This window comes from Motacilla alba, chromosome 2 (assembly GCF_015832195.1).
Source record: "Motacilla alba alba isolate MOTALB_02 chromosome 2, Motacilla_alba_V1.0_pri, whole genome shotgun sequence".
NCBI classification, from domain to species: Eukaryota; Metazoa; Chordata; class Aves; order Passeriformes; family Motacillidae; genus Motacilla; species Motacilla alba.
The window spans coordinates 60,380,282-60,406,469 of NC_052017.1; positions in this window are offsets into that span (position 1 = coordinate 60,380,282).

The following is a 26,188-nucleotide window of genomic DNA, read 5'->3' on the forward strand; positions in this document are numbered from 1 at the left end:
TGGGAGGAAAAAAAAAGACAGGAAGAACCAGGAGAATTTAAAAATATTTTCAGTTTCAGGTTCACTTAGACTTAGCTGCATGTATCTTTTTGGCCACTTGTTAGCAGTTACCAGTAAGCAACTATGCCCAAAGGGAAAATGTATTCTAGCTAAAGATTGGCTTATAGCCTCATCAGCCAAGTTTTATTGCTCTTAAGCACAGGAAAAGAAATATTTATACTGAATTTGTTGCATAGGGACTTTAGATAGCAGGACAGTCATTTCTTGCACAAGTACTTTTAGATGGAGACAAAAGAGTTACACTAAGAGGGAATCAGGGACTTCTAAAAATAAAATGTCTAGAAAACAAGATGAAATCATAGAAATTCTAGGCTCTCAATTTGAAGTAATTCTCTTTTTTTGCTGAAAATGTTCCCAAGACTCAAAATGTTTTATGTGTCCTTTGAGTTCAGAACACCCTGAGTACAGTAGCATATGACTGTGCTGTTTAACCAAACACTCCAATAATTTGAACTTTTTTCTTTTTTTTTTGTGTATGTGTATAAAAGGTAATATTATTTATAACCATCTAAGGTCTGGCACAGCATTTTTGAATCAATGCCATTCTACACATCAATGTTACAGTTGTTCTATATTAATCTAATTGTTTTAACAACATTGGAAAGTTTGTTCTGAACTAACATATATATTTACATGTTCTACAGTTCTAGCCTGTTGTGTAATGAGGTCCTAAAGAAGGTTTTAAAAGGTTTAACCTTTTACACTAATATTAAGGAAAAAACCCACCAAAATACATACCCATTCAAGGACCTCCGGGTATTATTAACATCTCCAGGAAGTCACATTCTAACTAAATTCATGTAGGATTTGAAGTGGTAAAACTAAGGAATGTGATTTCTGCAAAGAGAAACACCCTAGGGGATGGTAGAGAAGAAAGATTTCATAGTATTAAAAAATCAGATGGCCAAAAATATTAGAGTAGGTAAATAAAAATGTAATAGTCATTTAAGCCAGCAGGAACTGAGAATGAGGGTTTACACTGATTCTATTCTGGAAGGCTGCTGTCCTTGTCTCTGGTAGCACTTGCTTTTATCTCATCAGCAATGTGCTACCTCACACCCCGTGATCATGTCTGGCATTTATATTTAAAATAAAATCAGAAAAGTCTAAGGAAAATCATCAGCTGACTAGAGTTTCATAACTAAAGGAGAAAAACACTTTTTCTGTGATTTCACATTCATAGAATCATAGGATAGCCTGGGCTAGAAGACACCTTAAAGATAATTTTGTTCCAGTGCCACTGCCATTCACTGAACTTGAAGTCAGCTCTTTTCTAAGAATGCACCCCAGTACTGTACTCTCCAAACAGCTGCACTCTGAGGTACAGAATGTATAACCTGGTGATTTCCTTTGTGTATGTGGGGGTGTGAATGTGCACATGTTCGTGTGTGCATGTGCATGCTTCTTTTCTCATTTATTTTTAAAACAATGAAAATATTTTCAGATAAACATATTATTAGTCCAAACTTTTAGCCCAAATAGTCAGAAATCCTTCTACCACCAACTAGGTTAATGTTACTGACTTTGCTAGATACAAGATACATTGGGGTGGCAGGAAAAAAATTATAACAGGCGCCATCAGAAAGGACTGTACTGACTGTCACATCATGGCCTGGTGTTAAAACCAAATTTTTAGACACCACTAATGACTCATTCTTGGAGCCGCTAATGAGGAAACCTACAAGAGGGAAAGAGCAAGAGGAAACCCTTGAACCTGAGCAGTGCTTCAGGCACTTCTGAAACTATAACTCATCTAAATAATATATAGATGCAATTTTAAATTTGTGGTTAAAGCAAATTGCCACTGGGCTTCCAGTATCCTTCTTCACAGAAATCTCAACACTGAGACCAAAATCCTTCATCCATCTTCTCAAAACAGTCAGAGTATGAATTTAAGATACAAATCAATTATTTCCATAAAGGTCAAGCTGATTGGACCGCAGCGGGATTACGGCCATCCTAAAAACAGGCTCAAACTGCCCTCATAGGAAAATACCAGAATTTTACTCCAGGATCTAATCACGGTTCATCTCCAATGGAAAAGTGATAGAGGAAGTACAAGATGAGAAATTAAATGGAGCCATCTTATTTTTTCCACATAGAGGTTTCATAACAGTGGGTTAAAGAATTTAAACCAATAGGCCTCAAGTAATTTTGAAAGCAATCATTTAAATGCATGTATATATGAAATATCAAAAGCCATTTTAGTTCTCTTTGTACTTCCTACAATTTTACTTCCAATGCACATACATTTTTAATTGCCTAGCTTCTCTGTATTATCCTTTACTATTCTTAGTCTAGGAAGTATTATTGGATGAGCTTTATCATTTTAATTGTTTTAATTTAATGTTGTTATTTTTAGTTGAAAATCTAATTCAAAATGGCAAAGGGTTAATTATGGAATTTTCCAAGGGATTGTCCCAAGGAAAGAAAAATATATGGGATAAAATCAGTGAAATGCTAATTTTAGAATCTAATTTCTGCTTCTAATTTTACTTCATAAGGTGCTCATATTAACCCTACATATGGAGAAATATCTCTAAAATAAATGATACTTTTCATGTTCTGACTATTATTCCACATACAAAAAAATAGACCATGCATTAAAGAAGAACTCTGAGTTTTTATTTAATTCAATGTATTTACACACCTGATTAAACATGAATATCTGAAGAATTCCATGTGTCATTTAAAATATAAATAGAAGTAATTATATGTAACAAGCTCTTTGTCTTCCCCAAACTCAGGCTCCTGAACTCCATAGTTTAACTGTAGCTATTTGTTTAATAATCTCAGTTTCCTGGATTCAAGTGTTTTCAGAGACTTTATATGAATACTTGAGACAGGATAGTTTTAGGGAAACTAAAATCACAGAAGGTATAAACAAACTCTCTGCTGCTCAACAAACATGCATATAGCCACAACCACAGATCCCTGGTGGGAAAGAAGTCCAAACCAAATGGTTTTTTTGCACGTGAAATCTGAACCCAAAATCTTGCATTTTGGGGAGATGCAGAAAGAGTGTTAGATAAGGAGATTTGTTTTCAATGAAAGTTGTGCATGTAGAGAGGAGGATATTTCAGACAATGGTCTGTTGCTTCCCAAAGAACCAAAATCCTACTCCTGCACTGACATGCCCAGTGACTGCTGAGGTTTAGGCAGAGGAAACTCCCATGCCACTGACCCTTTCAGAGACATTCACCAAAACTGCAAAGAACAAAGAGCAAAAAGTGCTTGGGAGAGCATTTTAGCTGGTCTGGCTTCGCTCTCCCTTGTTCCTCATATCTGGGGGCTGCTCATTGGTTACTATCTCAGCTGGCCTGTTTTGTTTGTTCAGACTGTAAAAGGAAAAGCCCATCTTCTCAGGAGTTTGCCAGTGCAATGAAATAATCTGCTGGCTTCCCAGGAGATTTTATGATTTGAGAAAGATATGTCTCAGAAAGAAACACTGGATTTAAAGGGCAGTAAATCTGTACAACAGTCCAGTACTGCTGCATCTGTATTTCTAGTCTCATATACATCTGTGGACAATTAATTTGGTCAGCCACGTGAACCTTCCTCTTAGAGAGGCCAGTGGGCCTCACTCCATACACAGGAATAAGGCACAGGGGAGCCAGCTTCATTTTCAATGCTGCCTGTACACTGTATCAATTTGAGTAAATCAGTTTGAATAAATCAGTGAAGTGCTCAGTTTCCAATTCTACAAAGTGAAAATGACATAACTTCTTGACATTTGCAAGGCACTCTTAGCTACTTGAATGAAAAGAGGCTAGCTTTAGAAACTTTCTTTTTAAACAAATTTCTATTAAGTCTTGGGAAAATATTTCAAATCCCACAGCATAGCAGCGGAAGTTGAATCCTCTACCTGTCTTTATTGAAGTCACTCTTCCTTGCCCACACATATGCACACACTTCTTGTACATTTCTCAAACCTCTGCACTTTGCTGGCGAGACATTCCACATAAAACTCTCAAACAGGCCATTTTACTCTGGCTATTAAATACATTCAGAAAAAGACAAAGTTTACAACTGGCAAATGGAAACAACCAAGTTTATTCTTCATATATTAAACAAAATGAGAATCTTGGGTCACATAGCTGTTACCCAAATTGAATCTGTAATATATTGCAGCTGCACAGGAGGGCATATATACTTGTCTCTTCATTTAACTTGTCAGCTCTCCATCAAACATGTAAATAGATGAAACTTAAATTATAAATTATTCTACCACCTTTGATTATTTATTTACACATGCAGGAGAAAAATGTAAATTTATCTGCACAAAATTACTATATATAGTATATACATTTATGCACTGTAACACTGCTTGTAAGGTATTCATTGGGAAAGCTATTTTCTGGTATTTATATTGTTTGGAAAATCCTGCTGGGAGTCTTATCTTTTTAACATCCATCTATGTGCTTTACTCAACTGAAGGACTAACAATGCACTGTAGTTTATGTCTGGCCTCTAGATGATGCTACAATGCTTTTAACTCTCTGACTTGTAATAGTATGTAAAAGGAAAGCAACTTTGAACTGTACTCACACCATTTGATACAAAACCTTAAGAGCAGCAGAGAAGTGCCTCTGTTCACAGAAACAGACACAGAGAAGGGCCAAAACCTTTTCCTGTAGAGGGTTTCTGCTGCAAGTGGATCAATGTTAAGTACAAGATAAAAATATTATTAGCATTGGTTTGCTGTATTTCATAAGGACTACTCTGTAACATCATGCAATCTGTAACAATAGCTCTCAAAATCCTTATCCTGCATCCTCAGATTCCTCCACCACCATAAAGTACCATTCATTTCAATCTAATCTACCTTACACGCCATGTATCTGTCACACATGTATGTGGCTCACTGTCAGATAACAACTGATAACACAATGATTATAGAAAATTTCACTAGTTTTAGGGTATTATTTCCTGGAGACTCAGCCTAATTGCAGGGCAGTTGCAGAGCACATTAACTGCCCCGGCATTGTCCATCTCATCCCACTGAGAGGCAAGTTTCTCTCACTTTGGGGAGCACTTCTAGCTACACCTCATGTCGCCCCTGAATAGACCTTGGCTGTTTCCTAATCCTTCTGTTTCCTGTTCCTCACTGATGACTTCCTGTCCACCTGCTGCCCAGATCATGAAAGGATACAGGAAGCCTACATTTATGGTTCCAACAGTAAAAAGCTGAAAACAAGAGTTGCAGGCAGGTCACCCAGACAGTAAAAAAACAGTTGGGTTTGCTTTGTTTATTGTTGGGGCTTTTCTAGAAAATCCAATGCACTACAGGAAACTAGTGGATTTTGCCTCAGATGTTCTCTCAGTTGGTATCTTGAGAAAAGGCTTAATGTTGTGAGAAGGGTATGATGAGGCTCTAATAGGTCCTAGTACCTTACACTTCAAAACAGTACAAAATTTCAATAGAGCAAGTCAAATCAGTGACAGATTCTTTGTTTTAATTCTTAGAAAGGAAGCTGCATTTTTTAAATTTACATTTTTCACCTGATTTTTCCTGGTGATTGTAAAGCAGCAACTAGCCAATGACTGCCATGCTGCCATCATCGTGTCAGGCTATGCTGCATCATCATACAGATCCTCCTTAAGTTGTTTGGCAATAAGTGAAACTGGAGACATATTAACTTTAAGTGATTAACATATTAAGGATTCACAGACACTGTTCTCCCATTGGTGGTTATATTCGGATTTCTTTAGCCCGCAGAGCTGCAAAAAAATCATTGATCAGTGTGATGATTTTGCAGGTGGTACCACCTCTACACATCAAATGAATTGATCTGTTGGAAAGGCTGACTTTCAGCCTTACACCCAGGTAATATTAAGGATGTCTACACAACCATTCCTACTTTGCTTTATAATCTTTTCCCTGCTGCAGAGACCAAGGGACTCTCCTGTTTGAGATATTTCTACTGCATCAGACAAGCTGACTTTTCTGTAGTACATTTCTATACTAAACAAACTAAAAATAATTATACACTAAACTTTAATGCTAATCCTATCACTTACACTAAGCACAAACTAGGGCCCCTGTAGCCTGGAGAAGACAGTAAAATAATGAATTTACTGTGTGCCCATATAATTGTAGTTCACTCATATGAAAGAGCTAATTGCCTGCAGGGCGTGCTCAGCATCACTCAGTGGCCTGCAGCCAAATGAGTCCTTGTAAACCGGGGAAGAGGTAGAAAGAAACTCTGCATCTTTCAATTTTTTCACTCCTAGCTGCTGCCAAAGACCTCAGCCTTTGGGGCCAAGAGATAAATATGTCAGTGTCTACAGTTTTGTGGAAGATTATTTATGGGAGATGGGGGAGGGAGTTCACATTTTCCTTTGCATGAGGTAATCAGTTCCTGTGTATACCTCAGGAAGCTGTTACAAGGCTTAAAAAAAATTGAGTGTGTCTATCTAAAGTGTTGCACAACAGTTTCTCTGAGCATATGGATCTGTAGTTAGACAGTGGTTCACAGATCAGACAGACAGCAAAGTCTTTCAAAAAGGAGGTGTGGAAAAAAACACCAAGAAGACCAGCAGCTGAAGACTAGTCATGGCTACAGCTTCTGACAGCTCTTCAGGCTGGAGAGAGTGTTTTCCGTGACAGCCCCTTCAACATTAACCGCTTCCTTGTCTTGATTAGATGGCAATGGCACATCAAGCAAGGGGAGAATTCTAGCAGGCAGTGCTGAAACAGATGGCACTGCCACAGCGCTCCTCCTGCCAGCTGCCTGGGAAGGAGCTCTCTCTACCCTCTAATAAAAGTGGCATGGGGTCAGGTCTATTCCCACAGCTCTCTCTGCATCAGAGGAGAGGCACCTCAGAAACAGAGGATGGAGCATGGCACAGGAACAAGCAAACCTATAAGGGAAAGGCTCACAAATTACTAGATTCAAGCAAGTCTGAAATCCCATGTAGTTACCAGAAACATGTGGCATTTAGGTTCATTTCCAGTTGTAAATATAAAAGGAAAATATAGCAAATCATTACATAGATGTGCCAAATTAAAGCCTGGTTTAAATCAAAAGATTTTATGATTTTTAATTATCCTTGCAAATGTTCTTGTAAGAATTTCTTTTAAATATTGGCTTGCATTTCCATAGATGGATAGATGAAAAAATGCCCTACCATGCTAAGACAGGAAAGATTGCTGAGACAGTAGAATTTATCAATTTACAAATATTTTTGGTTTTAACATCTTTACACTTCTTTTCCCTTTCAGATATGTTTCTTTCACTTTTGTTCTTGTTATAAGGCACCAGCAATTCCATGCAAGACTGGATGGTAATTCCATAAGACTGATCACATAAAATAGGCTCCTGGGTTTATCATCCAGTCCTTACCACTTTTCACAGTTTTCAGAAGACATGTTTCTCTGGGGCTTTTCTGTGCAATATCTCTAGCAGACCCAACTCCCCCGCAGTAATTACGGGTCAGTAGATGTTGTTGAAACACACATTACTAATCATGGAAAACACAGGAGGGAGCAAAATCCAGTCTAAAAGACTAAGGTGTGTAACTGTAATAAACACCTTTCCTACAGTCAAATGGGAACAGATAATAGACAAGGAGAATTTTCCTTTGACCCATCTCTTATTATAAATGCTTGCTTCACAGATTTCCCTCATAAAAATAAAAAATAAATTAAAAGATCATTCTACAATAAAAGCTCCAAACAACATCTTGCTATAAGAGTGTTATTTTAGGTTATTTTGAAACAATGTCATTTAATTTCTAAGGATTAGTAAATTGAGATATAGACTGTAGAGAGATGACTTCTTTCACCTATCTGCCAGCAACATTAATTTCTCTACTCCAGATCTCTGACACAGAATAAAATGTGTGAAAGAAACCAACAAAAATAATGCCTTAAAAAAGCTATGCCAGTATATGTGAGCTTGGTTACAGCACTCAGCCCTCACAGCCATATTGTACAGTCATTAAATCACAGAGCCATAGAATCATTGTGGTTGTGAAAGACTTCTAAGATTGAGTCCAACTGTTGACCTGGAGCAACCATTTTCACCAGTAAACCATGTCACAGAATCATAGAATCATAGAATGGTTTGGGTGGAAGGGACCTTAAAGAGCACCACTTCCAACCCCACAGCTGTGGGGACAGGGACACTTTTTATTAGATCAGATTGTTCAGAGCCCATCCAACATGACCTTGAACACTTTCAGTGATGGGGCATCCACCAATTCTCTGTTCCAGTGCCTCACCACTCTCACAGTAAAGAATTTCTTCTTAATATCTGATCGAAATCTACTCTCTTTCAGTTTGAAGCCATTCTCCTTATCCTATCACTACATGCCCTTGTAAAATTTCTTTTCATCTTTGTTGTGGGTTCCCTTCAGTTCTAGACAGCTGCAATTAGGCCACCCTGAAGCCTTTTGTGGGCTGAAAAATCCCAGTTCTCTTAGCCTTTTCTTAGAGAAGAGGTACTGCAGCATGCACTTTGAGTTTGTCAGGTCCCCAAGTGTGGCATCACATCCATCAGATATATCAACCTCACTGCTCAGTATGGTGTTATCTGTAAACTTGCTGATGTCCCCAAGTGCCACATCCACATGTCTTTTGAACACTTCTAGGGTGGTGACTGGAATTTTTCAAGGAGGCTCTGCTGTTTGGGATTATTTGAAAAGGGAATGGAGGTAACAGTTCAGCTGGGGCTTCACATCCAGTGGGGGCAGTGGGTCGTGCCTGTCTGTGCCAGGTCATCTCTGAGTGGAACCAACCACAACCAGGGCTGAGTGCCTTGTCACATTTTCCACTGATGTGGAAATTTAGATTTAATCAGATGCTGGTAGGGGCACAAGTCAAGACAGCCATGAAGTTTGCCAGAATGTAGTTCAGCTGGGAAAAGTTTTTGAGCAATTTTGATTCAGTAATGTGAGGTTAAACTGGATGGAAGCTTTGAGTCATGGGGATTTTAATCTGGGATGAGACACCCCAGAGTTTGTTCCTTGCATTGCAGAACCGTGGCCTTGGGGCAAGGCACTGAAGTTAGCAATAGGCTGAAGGTCAGAGCAGAACGTGCAGCGTGTCAAATGATTCAGAGAATAAACAGACTCAGGAAGGGCAAACACACAGGCTCCAGAGGCAACACAATAGACTGACCTTCTCAACTTTCTTTCTTCAGCCTACCACGTCACCAGACGTAAACGCAGGCAAGGAGATAAAATAAATGAAAGATGGATCTCAGCAAGTGGTCAGGCTTTCAGCTACTGGCTGCTCAAGCTGCCTTGTGTAACAGAGTGCAGGGATGAACACGAAAACAAGCAGAGTGTTTCTAACCAGCTGTTTCAGCTTTAGTACCAACCTGGAAAGTATTAGCAGCTGCATTTTCAAACAGTTCAACAGAAAAAAAAAAAAAAAAAAAAAAGAAAAAAAAGGAGGGTGGGAGGGTGGAGGAGAGAAAAAGTTTAAAAAACATTCCATTGCAGGTATAGATTTGATACAATTTCCCAGAGAAGGCATCAAGGAATGGATTTATTTTAATGCAGTGTACAAGGGAAAAGAGCAATTAGAGCTAAAGAAAGCATTTCAGCTGGTTTTTGTCTGCCAAAAAATATAAATTCATAATACCAAATTTTTTCACAAATACCCATCAAGCTCATCAGATTTTCACAATCAAAAACATTCTCTAAAAACCAAAACATTTCATTTTGAGATTTTCAGAGCTGAATATTAAGATTCCAGTCTCAAAAAGTTTTGAAAAGGTTTTATTTTTTATTCAACAGCAATTTAAAATGAAACCAAATTTTTAACCTCGAACAGTCCCCCACACCCTTAATTAAACTAGCAAAACATAAACAAAAAAAAGTCAATTAATTGCACAGCTGGACTACTAATTACAAAATAAAGGCAACACAATTGATGTCTGACTAGCGTCTACCACATCCGACCCTAATATGGTCTTTGAATAAAATACAAGCAAGAAAGACTGAAGCAGCTTTGAACAGCTCTTTAGTTAAAGGCTGGATCTCCCAACATAGTCCCACATCAGCTGGATGCTGATATCATTAAAATTTTGCTATAAAAGGTCTGTGACCACCAGAGAATTTGTATAGGTGAAATCACCACCAAGAAGCTAATAACTGTCTTTCCTTGAAGGAATAAATTCAAGCCAAACACACACATATAAGAAGTTTCCTTTATAGATTTGTGATCTAGAGCCAAGGGGTGCTGCATGAGGGTTTCACTACCCTTGAAAACATTCTTCAGCAATAAAACCAGACCTAAAAGGAAATATAGAGCAAGAGAAAGGAGCTCCTCTGCCCTTATGCTGAGCTGACCCTGGACTGATGACAGCTTCATTTTCCACTTGCCACAGGATGATTTTGGAACAGCCCCAATTGTATGAGAAGTGCTCCCAAAAATCCTCCAGCCCACTTGTGACCTGAAGCAGAGTCCAGCAGAGTGGGTGAATCAGATCAGTTAACACCTTGTCAGAAATAGAATAAAATAATTTTAAAAAATAAATTTAAATCCAATGCAAAAGAGGGAGAGGGAGAAAAAAAAAAAAAGGGAGAGGAAAAGAGAGGAGTAGTACACTCCCACACTTTCTGTTTAAGAGATGTGATCGGAGCAGGGCAGCCCACTTGTTCTTTTCCAAACTGAAAACCAGACTCCATTTCTCAGTGGCTTTCCTCCATACAGAAAGCTGTATTTTAAGCAGTATATTCAACTTAAAATCTGCTTGTTATTTCCAAGCAAACAGCAATTTCAACTGCATAAGTGCCCAAACGAAGAGAGAGCAATCTTCAACCTGGCTCTGCTCAGTGACCAAAGGGGTGGGAAAGGGAGGGATTGTCTATTGCTAGATCATGAACTAGCATAGCCTTAAAGACTGTTGGAGCAGCCCAGGATTTACTGCCATTTATGCAACAATCTGGACTTTACAGCAGTGGTGGTTTGGCAGAGCATGACTCTGTTTTGCATTCTCTCTACTGCAAAGGAGTTGTTTTTGCTGTGTTTATAATCAGGGAAGGAGTTCCCTTCTGTCTGAGGCCATAACAGCCAGTTAATTACATCCAGGACAAGCTCTTTTTGCACTAGAGTAGTGGCAAGTCTGCCTGGCAGAAACAGCCACTCAGGAATTTTCCAGCACTTAAAAGCAATGAGGGCCTGATCCTGTGAGCAAGGCACAGTGGTAAAGCTGCTGCACACATGGTATTGTCTTGCACACCAGGAGTGTGTGACATTTAGTGACCAAAGGCCTTGGTTACTCCTCAGAAGTAGCAGGGAAAGAGCCTTCTGTCAGAAGTGGCAAACTTCCGATTGCTTCTCTACAAAGATGGATAGCAGAAGAGCAGAAGCTTTCCCTAAATTTGAAGTTACAAATATATTGCTGCTTGAGAGATTTTGAAAGCCTTAGTCATCAGTTTTAGGGCAAGGAGCATTCAAGTGGCCTCAGGACACTGTGAAGGATTACTGCATGACTACAGCTAATATAAACTCATTCCTGAGCTGTTTGTTTCTCCTTTGATACAAGATTATTTTGGTTTGGTGTGTTATTTTACAGGGTTGGGCCTTTTTTCTTCCATTTTTTCCTTGCTTTCATTAAAATATAATAATTTTTTAGCCCTCCCCTTTGACATATTCCAAATCTTAAGTGGTTTTGAGCCATTGGAAGGTCATGATTTCAGCAAATGAGGAATTCACTGTACCAAGACCTCTTTTCTGGGCAGTGACGTAGCCTTGCACAGCACCACCCAGCACCTCAGCTCCTGGAGTGCAGTGCAAATTCTGTCCTTCTTTCCTTTGGTGTGTGTACCAGATTGTGTTCCAGATCATGAGAAAATAGCTTAAATTGCTCCTGGACTTGAAATAGCCTGACAAACCAACTGTTTATGTCATATAAATAGTGCTTGTTATACATAAATAATGCTGTTAGATGCCCCATGGATGGATCAATAACTCATATCCCCCATAAAGTGACTAGCAACAAAATGCACAGAAATACTGAACAGCAAAATCACAGTGGCCCAACAGCATTCACAGTGAGCACACCTACTGCCAAACACCTGAAGCCCTGCCTCCACTGATATTTTTGTCCAGAATTCTACGTCTTGAATGACTTCTTTGCAGACTGCCCTCAATCACGTTAATAAGCAGTTCATCCAAGGCTGGTATTCAGCAGCTGAGATACGGGCATCTAATGCCACTTGTGCGTCATGGGATATCTGAGACCCTTGTGTAAATCTGTTGGATAAAGCTCAGGAGTCCCTGCCCTGACGAGCAGGCAGCCACAGTCAGGACAAGACTTCCAAGGGCATATGAAATGTCATTCAGCCCTACTTCTATGCACCTTCATTGCTCTCTAACACACCTCATGAGCTATTATTTAGGCTCAGCTCCTGTCCATAAAGCTCCCGTGAGGGACTCCTACTTCAGGAAAAAAGATATCCAGATATGCTTTAAAGATGTTTATGAAGACTGAGATGACACAGAGAGATTCTGCAGATAATTAGAATTAAAACCAAAGAAAAGCTTCAATCTTTTCATTGAGCCCCTAAATCTTGTCCTAAAAGAACTTTTTCTCAATTAAATTACCTATCTCCAAAGAGATACCCCACTTAAAAATATATATATTGGATGAAATCTTGGGCACGGGCTGTGATTTAACTTCTCAATTTGTATGTGCTGCCTGAATAGCTTTAAGATGTTACAGCAGTCAGTGCCAATTTATTCCAAAGGATTATAATCATACATTATAAATCACAGAGATGCCACACTAAAGCCATGTTGCTGTGGGATTCAGAATATTTTGGGCTGAGGATTTACTGGTTTAGTACTTCTTTTGTTCATTCTAAAACTGCTGTCATATTTTGAGTCTTATAGAGTATGGCTTTGTAAAGTTATGCTCCCTCGTAAATTAAACTGCTTAGCAAAAGTGCTTAGTAATGATTTTACATTTTGGCTTAAACACAAACCTTTTTACTTTGTTGTATTACAGCCTTGTGGAGCTATCAGCTGATTTAATATCCTACTTTTCTAGCTTCCCTTTTAGTTGAGACTTTCATACAATCCTTCAACAGTTTTGAGTCTTCTTCCACAATTCACAGCAAAAAAGGTCATTTTGCTCTGTAATGGGAACAAAGAAGTGACTTTTGAAATGAGCAAAGATCATTACATAAAAAGTAGTCTCTTCACAGATTTTGTCAGATCCCACAAAAAAGGAGCTTTAAAAATAAAGTGTGGCCCATATATGTATTTAATATAAAGCCTGAAATGACAGTAATACTTCTCAGGGGATTTGTGAGAACAAATTCATTAATATTTGCACAAGGTTTTTAGATTAGCCTTATTCTTTTGCCTTGTTTGGCTGGTAATCTAAAAAGAAGACTCAGTATGAAAGTGAAGGCTTGATCCCTTGGGAATGCAGTGCATGTTGCGTAAACAAGTGGTCTTACATGTTCAGTCCTTAAGACACATTTTAGAAGGGTTTCAAGATAACTTTAAAAATCCACTGCTTCAAATTTGTGTGGTCATCTGCAAAAATACTTGATTAAACAAAAAAATATGGGGGAAATATTACTTAATTTCTGATTGTGCATTTGCAGAAAGCTAAATTTCCTGAGAACTTTGCCATACCAAAATGTTCGTGCCTGTTTTGGCTGCACAGTTGAAAAACAACCTACTACCATGTGCAGGGTTATTCACAGTGTAGAGGCTACATTTGTTAATATCCTGGGATTGAGTAAAATTGATATAAGGCTGTCTTAACTCAAATTGTCTTTGTTTTTATTGGATTGCACCTTTGCTTTAGCATCAACTCAATTTTTAGCATTTAAAATGACATTAATACAAATAAATCTTATAAGGCTTTTTCTTAGTGGATTTGCAGCATGCATGAATTTCACACACGAGAATGTATTTCCAATTCACATTAATCATAGGGGGATAATGCACTGGACAATAAGACACACTTTTAACAGGTTTGTGCAAGTTTAGGTTTGCTCAGTCCAGATCTATTTTTCCTCAAAATCATTCTCTGCCTGATTTATGTTTCAACACTTCCCCAAATACATCACTCCAGCCTCTAAAATTGTAAGTACATTGCTGCAATCCAGCTTACTATTCCAAGTAACTGTTTTTCTGAATCAAGTATTAAACTCCATTTTAGGGCAATTTATGCTTCTAGACAGATATATAAAAGCTTTCATTCTTTTTTCATTCTTATACCCCATGACTCTTGCCATTTTATGCCATTTAAATGAGAGAAACATAAAATGAATCTACTCAAATCACATAAGATCTGCCCACCCACACTCAAGGCAACAGTCCTTCTCCAAAAAAATACAAAAGAACAAAAATGTACTGAAAAACAAACAAAGAAACACATTTTTAAAAAACCCTAAAAAAACCACCAAAGCTGTTACTTTGTTTTTACGGGTATCTTCCTGCCAATAAATTTCTATATCACACTGGAACTAATTAGTGACGGACCCAAAGCAAAATCCACACTTCTAAAGACTGGGTTTAGATTTTTTTCTCCCTTATCTTCCTCATCTCTCTGCTATCCAGTCCATGGCCACTGGCAGCATTTAGTTCTTGCCTCCTTTTTCTCCTTTCTGTGTTTCCATCTGCAAAGTGCAGATACCCAGCTTGGTGAGAACTTAAGAAAAGGTTACCCTAGCACCTGAAAGATTTCCTCTCACAGCAATTCACCTGGAAGCATTGCTGCTTGAGGATGATAAGGGTCTTGGCTATCATACTGTGTATTTTCCCCTCAGCTGAAAAACTTTTTAACTGAGTGTTTAACTGGGCTCTGGTTTAGCAGAGACAACGACCATATTAAGGAGATCTTATTAATGATCTCAGTAAGCAGATGAGTCTGTCTCTTATTTTGAGCCCAGATAGTTGTTTTGCTCTCTACATAGCTCTTCTAAGACTAAGAAACTTGAATATTGACCTCTTGTCAAAATAATACACCCTACTTGGAAATTCAAGAGGTCCAACATTCTGATTGACTTCCATGTTTTGAGGCCCAGGATTAGGGTTTCTAATTTCTGTCTTTGAATAAGGATGAAATAATGGATGTGTGCATATCTTTGAAGACAAACAACCCAGCTGCCAATCTAAGCACAATTCAGATCCTACTGATAAGTAATTGTCAAGAAATCTTGACCACACTGACATCAATACATCAATGTCAAAATTGTAACTCTAGCTTTTGGCCTAACTTTATTTATATTTTAGGCTGAATAGAGACATGAAAGTTCAGCATTCCTCATAGGTTCATAGAAGGCATCAAAATGCAAAGACTCAGCCTTGTACTTAATATAAATAATACTCCTCTTTTTTTTTTTGTGAATTATAGAGTATTTATATATATTTTTTCATCTCAAAAAATTCCTGTCACTGAAGGATCATCACTGGATTTCAGACTACTGACTCAGGACCTTGGTAAAAAAAATGAGGAAGGTAGAAATCCCGAATCTCATTTGAGGCAATTATTTCGTTACTGCAGGAAGGAGGAACACAACAGAACCAATCATCAATCAATGTCTTCCAAATCTGTGTTTTTTAAAATTAAAAACCTGGCCACAAAAACTGAGTATATTTCACGTCTACTGAAATGCAGTCATACAGACCAAGACAAAGAAGTTTCCCAGTGCTCTAAAACAATCAATGTCCATATAAATTGGTTGTGATCCATATTACTCAACTGTATCATTTTATTTTATTGAACACATTAATGTGAAATAAAGACCCACTTGTTCATTGTACACTGCCTGAAAGCTCTTCCAGCAAAGGAGAAATAAAAAGTAATTAGAAGAATAGCTGACTAAAAGGATTTAAAATTTTATTGAGACCTCTGGCTTTTATAAAGCTTGCATTAAATTTATTTATCTGAATGTTTTGCTCACCTCATTCCATTTTTCAGATAGAAACAGAATGAATTTAACAGTTTTGTAAGCATGATTAACCCTATATTATTGTCAGAAAGAAAGGCAAAAGAACTATAACACATAAGCCAGCAAAATAGGCTATCATAAAATACTGCCCCAGGACTATATCATACCAATCTAAGTGAGTCAACAGCAAACAAGAAAGTATGCCTTGGATGTTTGATCTATCCTTTTCTAATTAAGATGGAGGTGACCTCATTCTTGTTTCCACACACTGATGAAATTATTCTAATTTCAGAGTCAAGCAGTGATCTCACAAGAGCCAAGAAATGATTGCTTTGGCTTGATATATCCAGGTCAGTTCACTTTAAAGCTACATGATATGTTGCTACTATATTCATTTTTAAAAAATATTTATTGTTCCTTTCATTGATTTGCTATTATGTCAGCAATGCTATGGCGTAATAATATTATCCAATAAATTCATATCTCTTTCTGGAGGTGTTTTAATAATTTTTATACATATTTTGCCTATTCTCTGTTCCCGGTTTGATTCTGACAATACAACCCTTGAGAGCTTTGGACCAAGTTGCACCAAATTTTCCCTTGTACCATTAACTGTAGTGGAGTTTTGCCGCTTCTTACCAGTACCTCTGTCAACCTTCGTCTTCCCAGTGAGAAACAAAGCCAGTGATGTTTAGTTCTTTCTAAAATCCATTCTACAGAGGGTTTTTTCTCATGAAAATTCTCCTCCTTTCCAATGAAGATAGGCCTGCACTTTTTAAATCAGCACACAATGAGCATACTGGTCAGAGAAAGCTAAGTTATAGCAGTATATATTTTTTTTCACCCTGGAAGAAGAGAAGGTTACACTGACCCTGGCACTGGTATTACTGTTATAAACTCTGTTCTTCCTTGCATTCTAGCTGAGAAAGCCTATTATAATCATAAATCAAATCTCCCAAGGAACATGGAACACAGATGTACCATTGCATCTACTTCACAAAAGAATAACTGAGGAAAAATGGTTTTCCTAAGGTCTGAGAGGGCATAACAGAGCTGGCAACTATCCCACAATTTCCAGCTTTTAAATACAGAAATTATCTTCTACACTGCACAAGGAAAGGCAGGAAAGCAGTGTGGAAAAGATCTTCCTTCCTAAAAACAGGAACCTTTATTTGGATTAAGGATTAGGAAAGACATTAGAAGCAATGTCCGTCTTGGAATTGTATTTGTTTCAGGGAAGAATAGACCAGGAGTATCTAGTCCTCATTACTGATAAGAAATCTTCATCATGAATTGCAGATGCTTGTTGACTCTTGCCCTAGCAGTCCCAATTTTCTTATTTCAGCTCAAATCAGCTTCTGTACTGCCAAGAAAACAGAATCCCAGCTCTATTAGTTACAGTAGGGAAAAAAAAAAAAAAAACAAAAAAAAAGTCAACACAGAAAACCTTGCACAATGAAGCATTTTGAAATGCTATTTCTTATTGTCCCATTCAATGTATTTCAGAGCCAACAGTATCAGAAAGATTTAGAGAGCTGAAGGAACAGGGAGAAGTAGGTGCTGCTTTTAAATGCTTTTTCAAACACAGTGTTGTAATTGGAATCAACAGCATAGTCCAGCAATTCTGTCTCACTGATACAAAACATGTGTGGTAATATCCTTCTCCAGAAGGACCAGATGTCCAAGGCAGTCAAGGATTAGCAAGACATTGCCCCAGTCTGGTTCTGTATCTCAGTTTGCCTAACCTATTGTGCAGCAGCCATTCTCCAGCATAGCTCTAGCACCTGGAGACCTGCAGCAATAGTTAATAAAAAATCCTAAGTTTTTAGGATTATGATATGGATTGTGGAAGAAGCTTCTTTCTACATTTCCATCCTTTTTTTTTTTTTTTTTTTTAGATCGCTAGGATTATACAACAGCTTTTTTAGGGGCCCCTGATGGTAGCAGTTTATTTTTCTACAAGGGCCACATCAAAATTAGAGCTGCTCATGCAGGCAGATTGTGGGATGTGGTTAATCAGTGGTGAGGACTGTGATTTCAGTGAGCTGTCCTTTAACTGGTCTGGCCAGAGAGGTTTAAAACACTGTGATTGCTGACACCTTCCCCGTGCTGACAATTATCATCCACTCAGCCAAACAGAGCAAATAAGCCACTAATGTACCACGGTTGCAGCAGGAGCTTTGTCAGCGTGTTTTTAATAGTAGGATTCAAGTAAAAGCTTCAGATAACATTTGCCACTCATTCCAATATCCCACCACTCTCCCCTTCTTACTTGGAGCCTTATTTATGCATGTTGGTTGTGGCATAACCCATGGTCGGGACTTTTGCAGCTTGAAAATGAGATACTGTCATACATGTCACAGAAGATCAAATGAAGCTTTCCAATATACTGCCCCAGAGGTATTAACTTCTTAGAGTGGCTCCCCTTTTCCCAAAGGATTGAAATAATCTGCCCAGAAAGCATGAGCCTGGCAGTCATCTCCAACTGTTTTAGTAGAAGACTGGGGGAGCTTCTGGTATTATTTAATAACCGTAGCTCCTGGCAAGGGTTTAATATGCACATTTAAGCAGTGTATTTAGCTCTGTTTGTCTGCATGCTAGATTGGATCTGTGGGGCACTGAAGTACAGCACAAAATGCATTTATGTTCCCTCTGAGAGTTCTCACTCGCTCTGGGTCCAGCCTTAACTAAGAATCGTTATTTTTTTCACCTGAGGCAGGTTCTCCTTTGCAAAGCTAACAATTTTATAGTTGCAAATAAAGAAACAGAAATAATCAGTGGTCCAAGTAATACAACAGCAATAGACCCGTTAACTATCAAAATGTCATCTGAAGCCTGCTGTTTTCTCCACTTGTGGCTCCACAGGGCTATAATTTATTTTAGAAACTTGGTTACAATAGATGAGAGTGGAGGTTTCTCAAACCAAGCCAACTGAAACATTTTTAAACAGCAATCCTAGATATTATTCCACAGACCACATATGGCAAAGAGAGAAGTAAGATGAAAGACAAAAAATCCAGTAACAAAGGGTTTGCTTCTATGAAGCAATTTGTCTCTACATTTAATGACTTTAGGTGTGATATAAGTTATGGCTTGGAGTTCAGCAGAATCTAATGTCATGAAGGAATTCTATAACACAGCCATTCCTGTGGTATGATTGCCCATTTTTTCACTGCGATTGAGTCTTGCAACAAAAGGAAACACTTTTACTTTAAAATCCCCCCGAGAGAATTTTATGTCACGCCTCCAACCTGATTTAGAAATGCAGAGCAATATGTTTTCTGCATAAAACAGTATATCGAAAGTCTAACAGCAAGAATAAACCTGATTCAGATGGTAACTGGAGTTGTCGGGAAATATTCCATTCCTGCACAAATGGGTAAAAGATTACTATAGTCACCTCTGCCTTCTATGCCTACTTTTTATATGTGCACACAAACACAGAAAAAGTGCTGCTGAGATGTGCTTCAGATAGCTGTAATAAATCAGCAAAAGCCACCAGTACTTCCAGCACCAGACAGGCTGATAAACAACTGCTGATCCAGGAGTGTCATGGAAAGTATTCTGTCTACTAGAAACCACAATGCAGAGCAAATTTTGATATTGGCCTGTTGGTATGCTGTGTCAGAGATGAATATGTCAAAATACTCAAATTAACATGTTGCTCCCATGCTAAATAAGGTAGATTCATAGAATTGCCTTTGACCTCTAGCAGAGCAGAGCTCATAATCACCTCCCTGTGGGGAAGACATCAGTAGAGAGTCTGGGCTAAGAAGGTTTCTGACAGCACAAGAGAACACAGCAGCAAAAGCAGTCCCAGGTCCAGCGTATTTTCAAAAAGTGACCTTTCCCTGTGCAACAAAAGGAGGCAAGTCTGCAATGCATTCCTTAATATCCCCCTGCACAGGAGGCCACAGCAAGCTGACAGAGGGTCCTCCAGCATCTTTACTTTCTGGAGGCAGCCAGACAAGACCAAACACTTGTTCTGAGACCTCCAAACAAGAAGGAAAAAAAAAAAAAAACAAACTAAAAACAAACAAAACCAAAATAAATAATTTTAAAAAGAAAAAAAACAAAGTTTCAATTCAGCTCCACTTTCATTTTTCTCCTCTTGTACACTAATGTTAAAGAGAAACACTAGAAGAAAGAAATTAGCTGGCCCACATGAATTGCATACCAATAAACACAGGCAAATAATTTTTGCTACCCAGAAGTTTAGAAAAGTGAGTGCATACTGATTTGAAGTGAAGAAAAAATATGATTTTTAAGTCATTTATGTTTCTTTAACAGTCTTCACACCTGAAAGTTGAACAAAAATGCATACCAACACAAAATTATGTCCCTACTAGCCACTTACTGGCATCCTTACAGGTATTGTCAAGCTCCATGTCATTACCTTCAGATTTTAAAACCAGCCTTAACTAAAAAGCTTCCAGATATTATTTTTAGAGAAAATTTTTGGAGAAACATGTCTTACTCATGTACAGTTAGTTGCAAATGTAAGAGAGAACACTCACTCTTTTCTTTAAGAACTGAGGGCATCTGGATTATTTTATCCTCCTGTCATAGTCTGGCTGTAATATTGTTGAATACATGGGTGTGGGGGGTGCCAGAAATTAATGCAATTTTAGAACTTGATTTATATTAACAAACTTGAGGAAGAAAAAAAAAAGTGACATTAATCATTATTACCATTCCCTGTTCCTTATTTTATTAAATGAAATGTCATGCATCTTTACCTAATTTGTTAGAAAGGTTGTAAGTCTTTCTGATACAAATAATTCCACTGTAGTTCTGAGATTCTGTTGTAACCTGAGGCTGGCTGAAAAAATATGTGCTTTGAAAGGGTTAACTTGTGGAACACATTATAAAAGGCAGAAGTAAAAACTGTGACTCTGTTCAAAAGGAGAGTGGCACTAAGAAAGGGGTGAAAAAATAAATAAACAAACCACTATAGTGTGGAATCACAAACTTGCAGAGTTCCCCTTAAAGGAGAACTGACCTCCTCAATTCTAGAATGCAAGTATGCTATTCTAATTAAATAACACCCTTACCTTAATATTTATAACTCTTTTATGCCTAATTTCATCCCAAATATGGACTTCATTGATTGAATAGCATCAGTCATAATTCTCTCTGCTTCTCTTTGTGATTTATACTTTCTGTGCACTGATCTTTTGTGATCAAAAGCACTTGATGAAAGTGCTTTTTCCATCAAAACAATCATGTTTATTCCTCAGCTAATCTGAAGCCCATTTTTAAATGTTTAGCCCACAAGACTAAACCACGGGAATATTAGCTATGTTGTTTGAACCATAAAATAAAAACCCTGGCAAGATGAATTTTTTCTCTTATTTTTCTGACACAGAGAAGTAACCAGATGTAACATTTTCTGTTTGCAATTTTCACCAAGTTGCTTAGGCAATTTTCTTGGCAATGAAGATTCAAGAAAGTAATACAGAAATCTGCTAAAGTCAAATTTATTGTTAACCTTGTTCAATCTTGTCACAATTACAGTGACTTTGCAAAGCTCGTGAAGTAGGAGGTACCTAGAGTTTCTGTTGAGACAATCCCAAAATACAGAATTTCTAACTTTATATCAGCAACAGAGAGCTCCTGTGGGGGGGAAAAAAATAACAGCAAGAATGTGAGAGCTTCCAGAGTTTGTGAAAATGTATGACAATTTGTGGAATTCTTTCCCATGGAAAAGAATGTACAGTTGGGAATGTACTTTGAACAAACAGCAACATTTGAATGTAGGCATCCATGTGTCATGGCAAATCAGGAATGTTTAACCATTAGACACTGAGAAATATTTTGCTCCATAGTCAACTTTGATTTAATAAAGAAATCATTAAATAGATATGATTATGAAGTTTGTGTACCAGAGACAGAAGCTTAGGGGATCAAAGAAACTAGCCTGCCACATGTGGAGTCAGTCACTACCCTCACTGATCCCTGATTTTCTGCCTCTGTGGCAGGAATTGCCAACTCCTTTCACTTACAGGGATCCACATCATTTCAGTGAGAGTCAGTATAGAGACTGGCTTTAATCTCTCAAAAATCCTGCATCGGTGTTTTCCAGGTCGAACATAGGCTGCTTATTTGACATCTTCCACTTGGCTCTCCCTACAAATTCTAATAGAATCCTGTCATTGTTCCCTGCCCACAATGCCTGTTGTTATGTACCCATTAAGCTGCCTTAGCTCCCTTAAAATGCCATCTGACCCAGAAAGCAGCAAAGGTAAGATTTTTCTCTTTCTCAGAAGGTCTTTTATTGACCTGCAACCAAGGATTTGAGAAGACAAAACCAAAGTGTGAAAGTTAAGCGTTAGACCTGAGATTCTCCTGGGTATTTGGGCATGAGAATTTCATTTTTATTAAGATGAGACTGTCTGAGATGCTCACTCGCTTCATGATAGCCTCATTCCTAATTTATTGAACACAAGGTGGGCTTAGTTTTGTAAGTCGCACCAATGGCATAAACTGTCGCATACTCAACAGCAGCAAAGAGTCAAACATTCCAAGTAACTCAGCCAATGGTAGGCAGAGGTTGTATGTAACTCACTGCAAGCCAGAAACATAAAGAACTTAGGAATAAAATAGCAGGCAAGGAAATAATAGTATTCTGAAGACCAAAAGATAAGTCATAGGAATCTGAGAGGAACTACTGAAAAATCAGACAGAAAAATCTTTGACTGAATTATTAAAATTCCAGAATTTTTAAGGACAGCAGAAATTATTTTCCTGGAATATTCTGGAAAGAAGAAATGAAAACTCAGAATGGAAAAAAAAAAAGCAGGAGAGCTCCTGCATCATTGAGTAATCAAAGGCTTTCCTTATTTGAAATTGTTTTCCTTCCAAGAACTAAAACATTTTTCAAGGTTTTTGGGGGTTTTTTTTATCACTTTTGGACATTAGTCACAAACCAGGGAAGAAGAGAATCTAGAGACAGATTTTGCTGATCAACAGAAAACAGTGTAAGTGCTTGCAGGCCAGTGGCAGTGGGCTTTGGATTTGCAGAGTGTATGGGAAAAAAAGTCCATGAGAGAATGAAGGAAAGACAGTAGGTTCTCTTATACACTCATTTATATTTTATCCTCATAGTTCAAATATTTTTATCTTATCATTGTGAATATCTCCGGAGCTGCAGGCATTTATTGCCAGGAATGAACAATCAAATTCAGTTTATATAAAGGTAACTTGAAAGTTAGCTCAATGACTGTCAAGCAGTTTTTTGTCAAGAATGACTTCAGAAGATGTAGTTATTTCATGTCTGATGGGGATTTGATTTGTTTATTCAAACTTTTCACTTGTTTATTCAAACATCTCTCCATAACCTAAAACTAACATCCCACAAATTCAGATAAAATCCCTATTATACTAGTATTTCTGAACCATCAATTGCCAAGAATAGCTAGAAATCTTATTTTAAAAATATTTTTTTCCTACTCTGCTCCACCTACTTTTTTCAGTCAACTCTATGGAGAACATTCAGCAAATAAGTCAATGGCCTGGAAATGCATAGCCTGAAAAGATGCATCACTAGTTGCTTTTACAGCTTAGTTCTGCTCCCAGTTTTTGAAAGAATGCATGTGTTGTTTTAGTGTTTTGCTCTGGGCACTTACATTGCGTAGAGGGACTTGCAGGCCTCTTACTTTGCATCTGTCTTGCTCATAAAGCACCAGTTTTTCAGAGTGGCTCATTAGTAACAAACCCTCCACAAATAAAAGTCACGGGGAAGAAACACAGGTAAACAGACACAGGTAAGAGCACACAGCTGCATATTATGGAGTGCTATGCTAGGCATAAACTGAATTTGTTCACACAAACAAATGTATGTTCGGAAAAACTAGCATTATACACATAGATCCCTTTCCCAAAATCAGTGCCTATTTAAAGCAAAATTGGTATGATCTGCGCATGGAAACCATAAATTGTGTACCACTTTGAACTGGTGTCGTCACAGTGTGACTGAATTGATTTTTGTATTTAGATGCTGCTTTTGCTAGCAGTGGCTTTTGTCAATTCTTCACATTTGTATCAAGTATGACTTCTTCCAAAACAGGCCTGTGGTTCTGGTCTTCATTTTCGCTGAAGCTGCAGTGATCCTTGGAGCTACATGCCCTTCAGTTCTGAGTTTAATTTCTAATCAAAAGCTGAAGACATTATGACTGACTCTGGGAGTTGAATCCAATCCACATGATTTCAGTGTGTTCTGATTGAAGATTCTAGTTTTTTGGTCTATTTTCCTCCACCTTGCGCCAAAGCTTTGACAAATTGACAAATATCAGGGACACACTGAGGCTACACATATGGATGAAAACCAAGGACAGATGGGAGAAGGAGTTTCAGTACAAATTGCTGAGCAAAACCTAATGCTTAATGCTTAATAAAATAAAAATATTATATTTATAATACTAGGGTTTTTTTTCTTTAATCTCAAATTAATGTACATCACAAGATGCAGTTTATGATTTTCTCTTCATTTACAGTTTTGGGGTTTCACATTGGTTAGTAAAAAACAGCTTAACATTGTTTTGTTTTGTTTTTAAAGACAGCCTTAGAGTTGGCCCAAGTCACTGACACATGCATCCATAAGATCTAACATCATCATTGCTGCATAAGATATATTAAGGTTCTGTGTACATTCGAAACCATTTATATGAACATAATGGATGTGTGTGCGTTTTGCATATGGAACAAAAAAAATAAAGATCTAGGTCTTTAAAAATGACCATTTACTAAAGGAGCCTGATTATAAAAGATATTTCAAAGGATAAAAAGAAAGCGGGGGGGGGGGGGGGGGGGGGAAAGGCTTCTGTGCTTTTCAGAGTTCTTTTTAGATATTTTCCTTTTTTGGACAATGAACTGTGTTGAGCATTTGAAATTACATTGCCCATCTTCCAGCTTTCACCCAATGATTCTATCAAAGGAGGCAAATACTTTGTATTGCCCATAAAAAAGAATAATATCTACTGACATGGAAAAATATCCCTCTTCCTATTTCCCTGCATATATAGAATTACCTAATTCACTATTTCCATGTGTTAACAGCCCCTCTGATGTCATATCCAAGCAAATCAAGAAAGGCTATAACAATCACTGTTTGCTCCTTCCCAGCTATTAAGAGGCCCAGCATAACTCATTTGTAGCCCACTTAACTTTCGTTTGCATGACAAACTGTGTAGTGAGGCTGCTCAGAGGAGGAAATTCAAATAAAGACACTGAATTTTTATGAGGTAGCAGGGGGAGTAGTGGCTCACCGAAATTTGAAAAATCAAGTGCCGTGACAGCTGCTGCTGCTGTAACACTCTTGCAAACCCCACATTGCCATGAGGTTATTCAGTGCATCTGCACTGAATTTCCTGGGTTACTGTAACACATTACAAGGATGTGCTTTGATGTGTCCCACATAAATGTCCTCACCACCACACCCTCTTCCTTTCCCTCCTCTCTCCACCTACTCCTGGCCCTAGGACCCCGCAGTCCACAGCAATGTCATGCTGCATGCCTTCCTGCTCACATGAGCAGCAGTTGTTAGAGAAATGGATCCAAAAGAAACAGTCAATAAAAACAGAAACAGCTGTAACAATTTTACATGGCATGGTTCTGATTTCTGGGTATATCCTCTGCACACATGTTTTCTTTTTCCCTTTTCTTCTACCTTTCCCAAGTAACATGGTATGGTGTTGTGGAAAAACAGCCATTAGGAAGGGAACAATGCAGCAAAGAAATTATTCCCACAGATTTTATCACTTGAAAAATGGAGCTACTTACATTTTTAAAAAATTTTAAAGAAGTGGTAAAAAAGGAAATAGATTACTAAAGAGAAGAGAAATGATTAGTGGGCAGAATGAAAGGGGACTGTGGGTTCTACAGGCAGCTGTAGATTTTTTTGCAGAAGAGGCCTGACAATATTTTAAAACCCACTGTCTCCATATTCTGCCCCACTTACACCTTCAGGTGAAGGGCAGGTTGTAGCTGTTGGCACTTGGACAACAGTTTTTTTGATGTGAGAAGCATCTAAACTGACTTTAATGAGAGATTGTGCATCACTTCTGTGTTATTTACAGCAAAACAAGGAGCCTTGGGGTCATCCTACTTAGTTCAGACAACAAACAGCGGCATCTAAGCCAGAAGCTACACTTATACCCCCAGTAGAAGGGCTCTTGAGATTATCAATCTCCACTGAATATAGAAAGAGCCCAGAGCACCTGAGCCTTTACCACACTGTCTTAGCTGACCTGGAGGGATA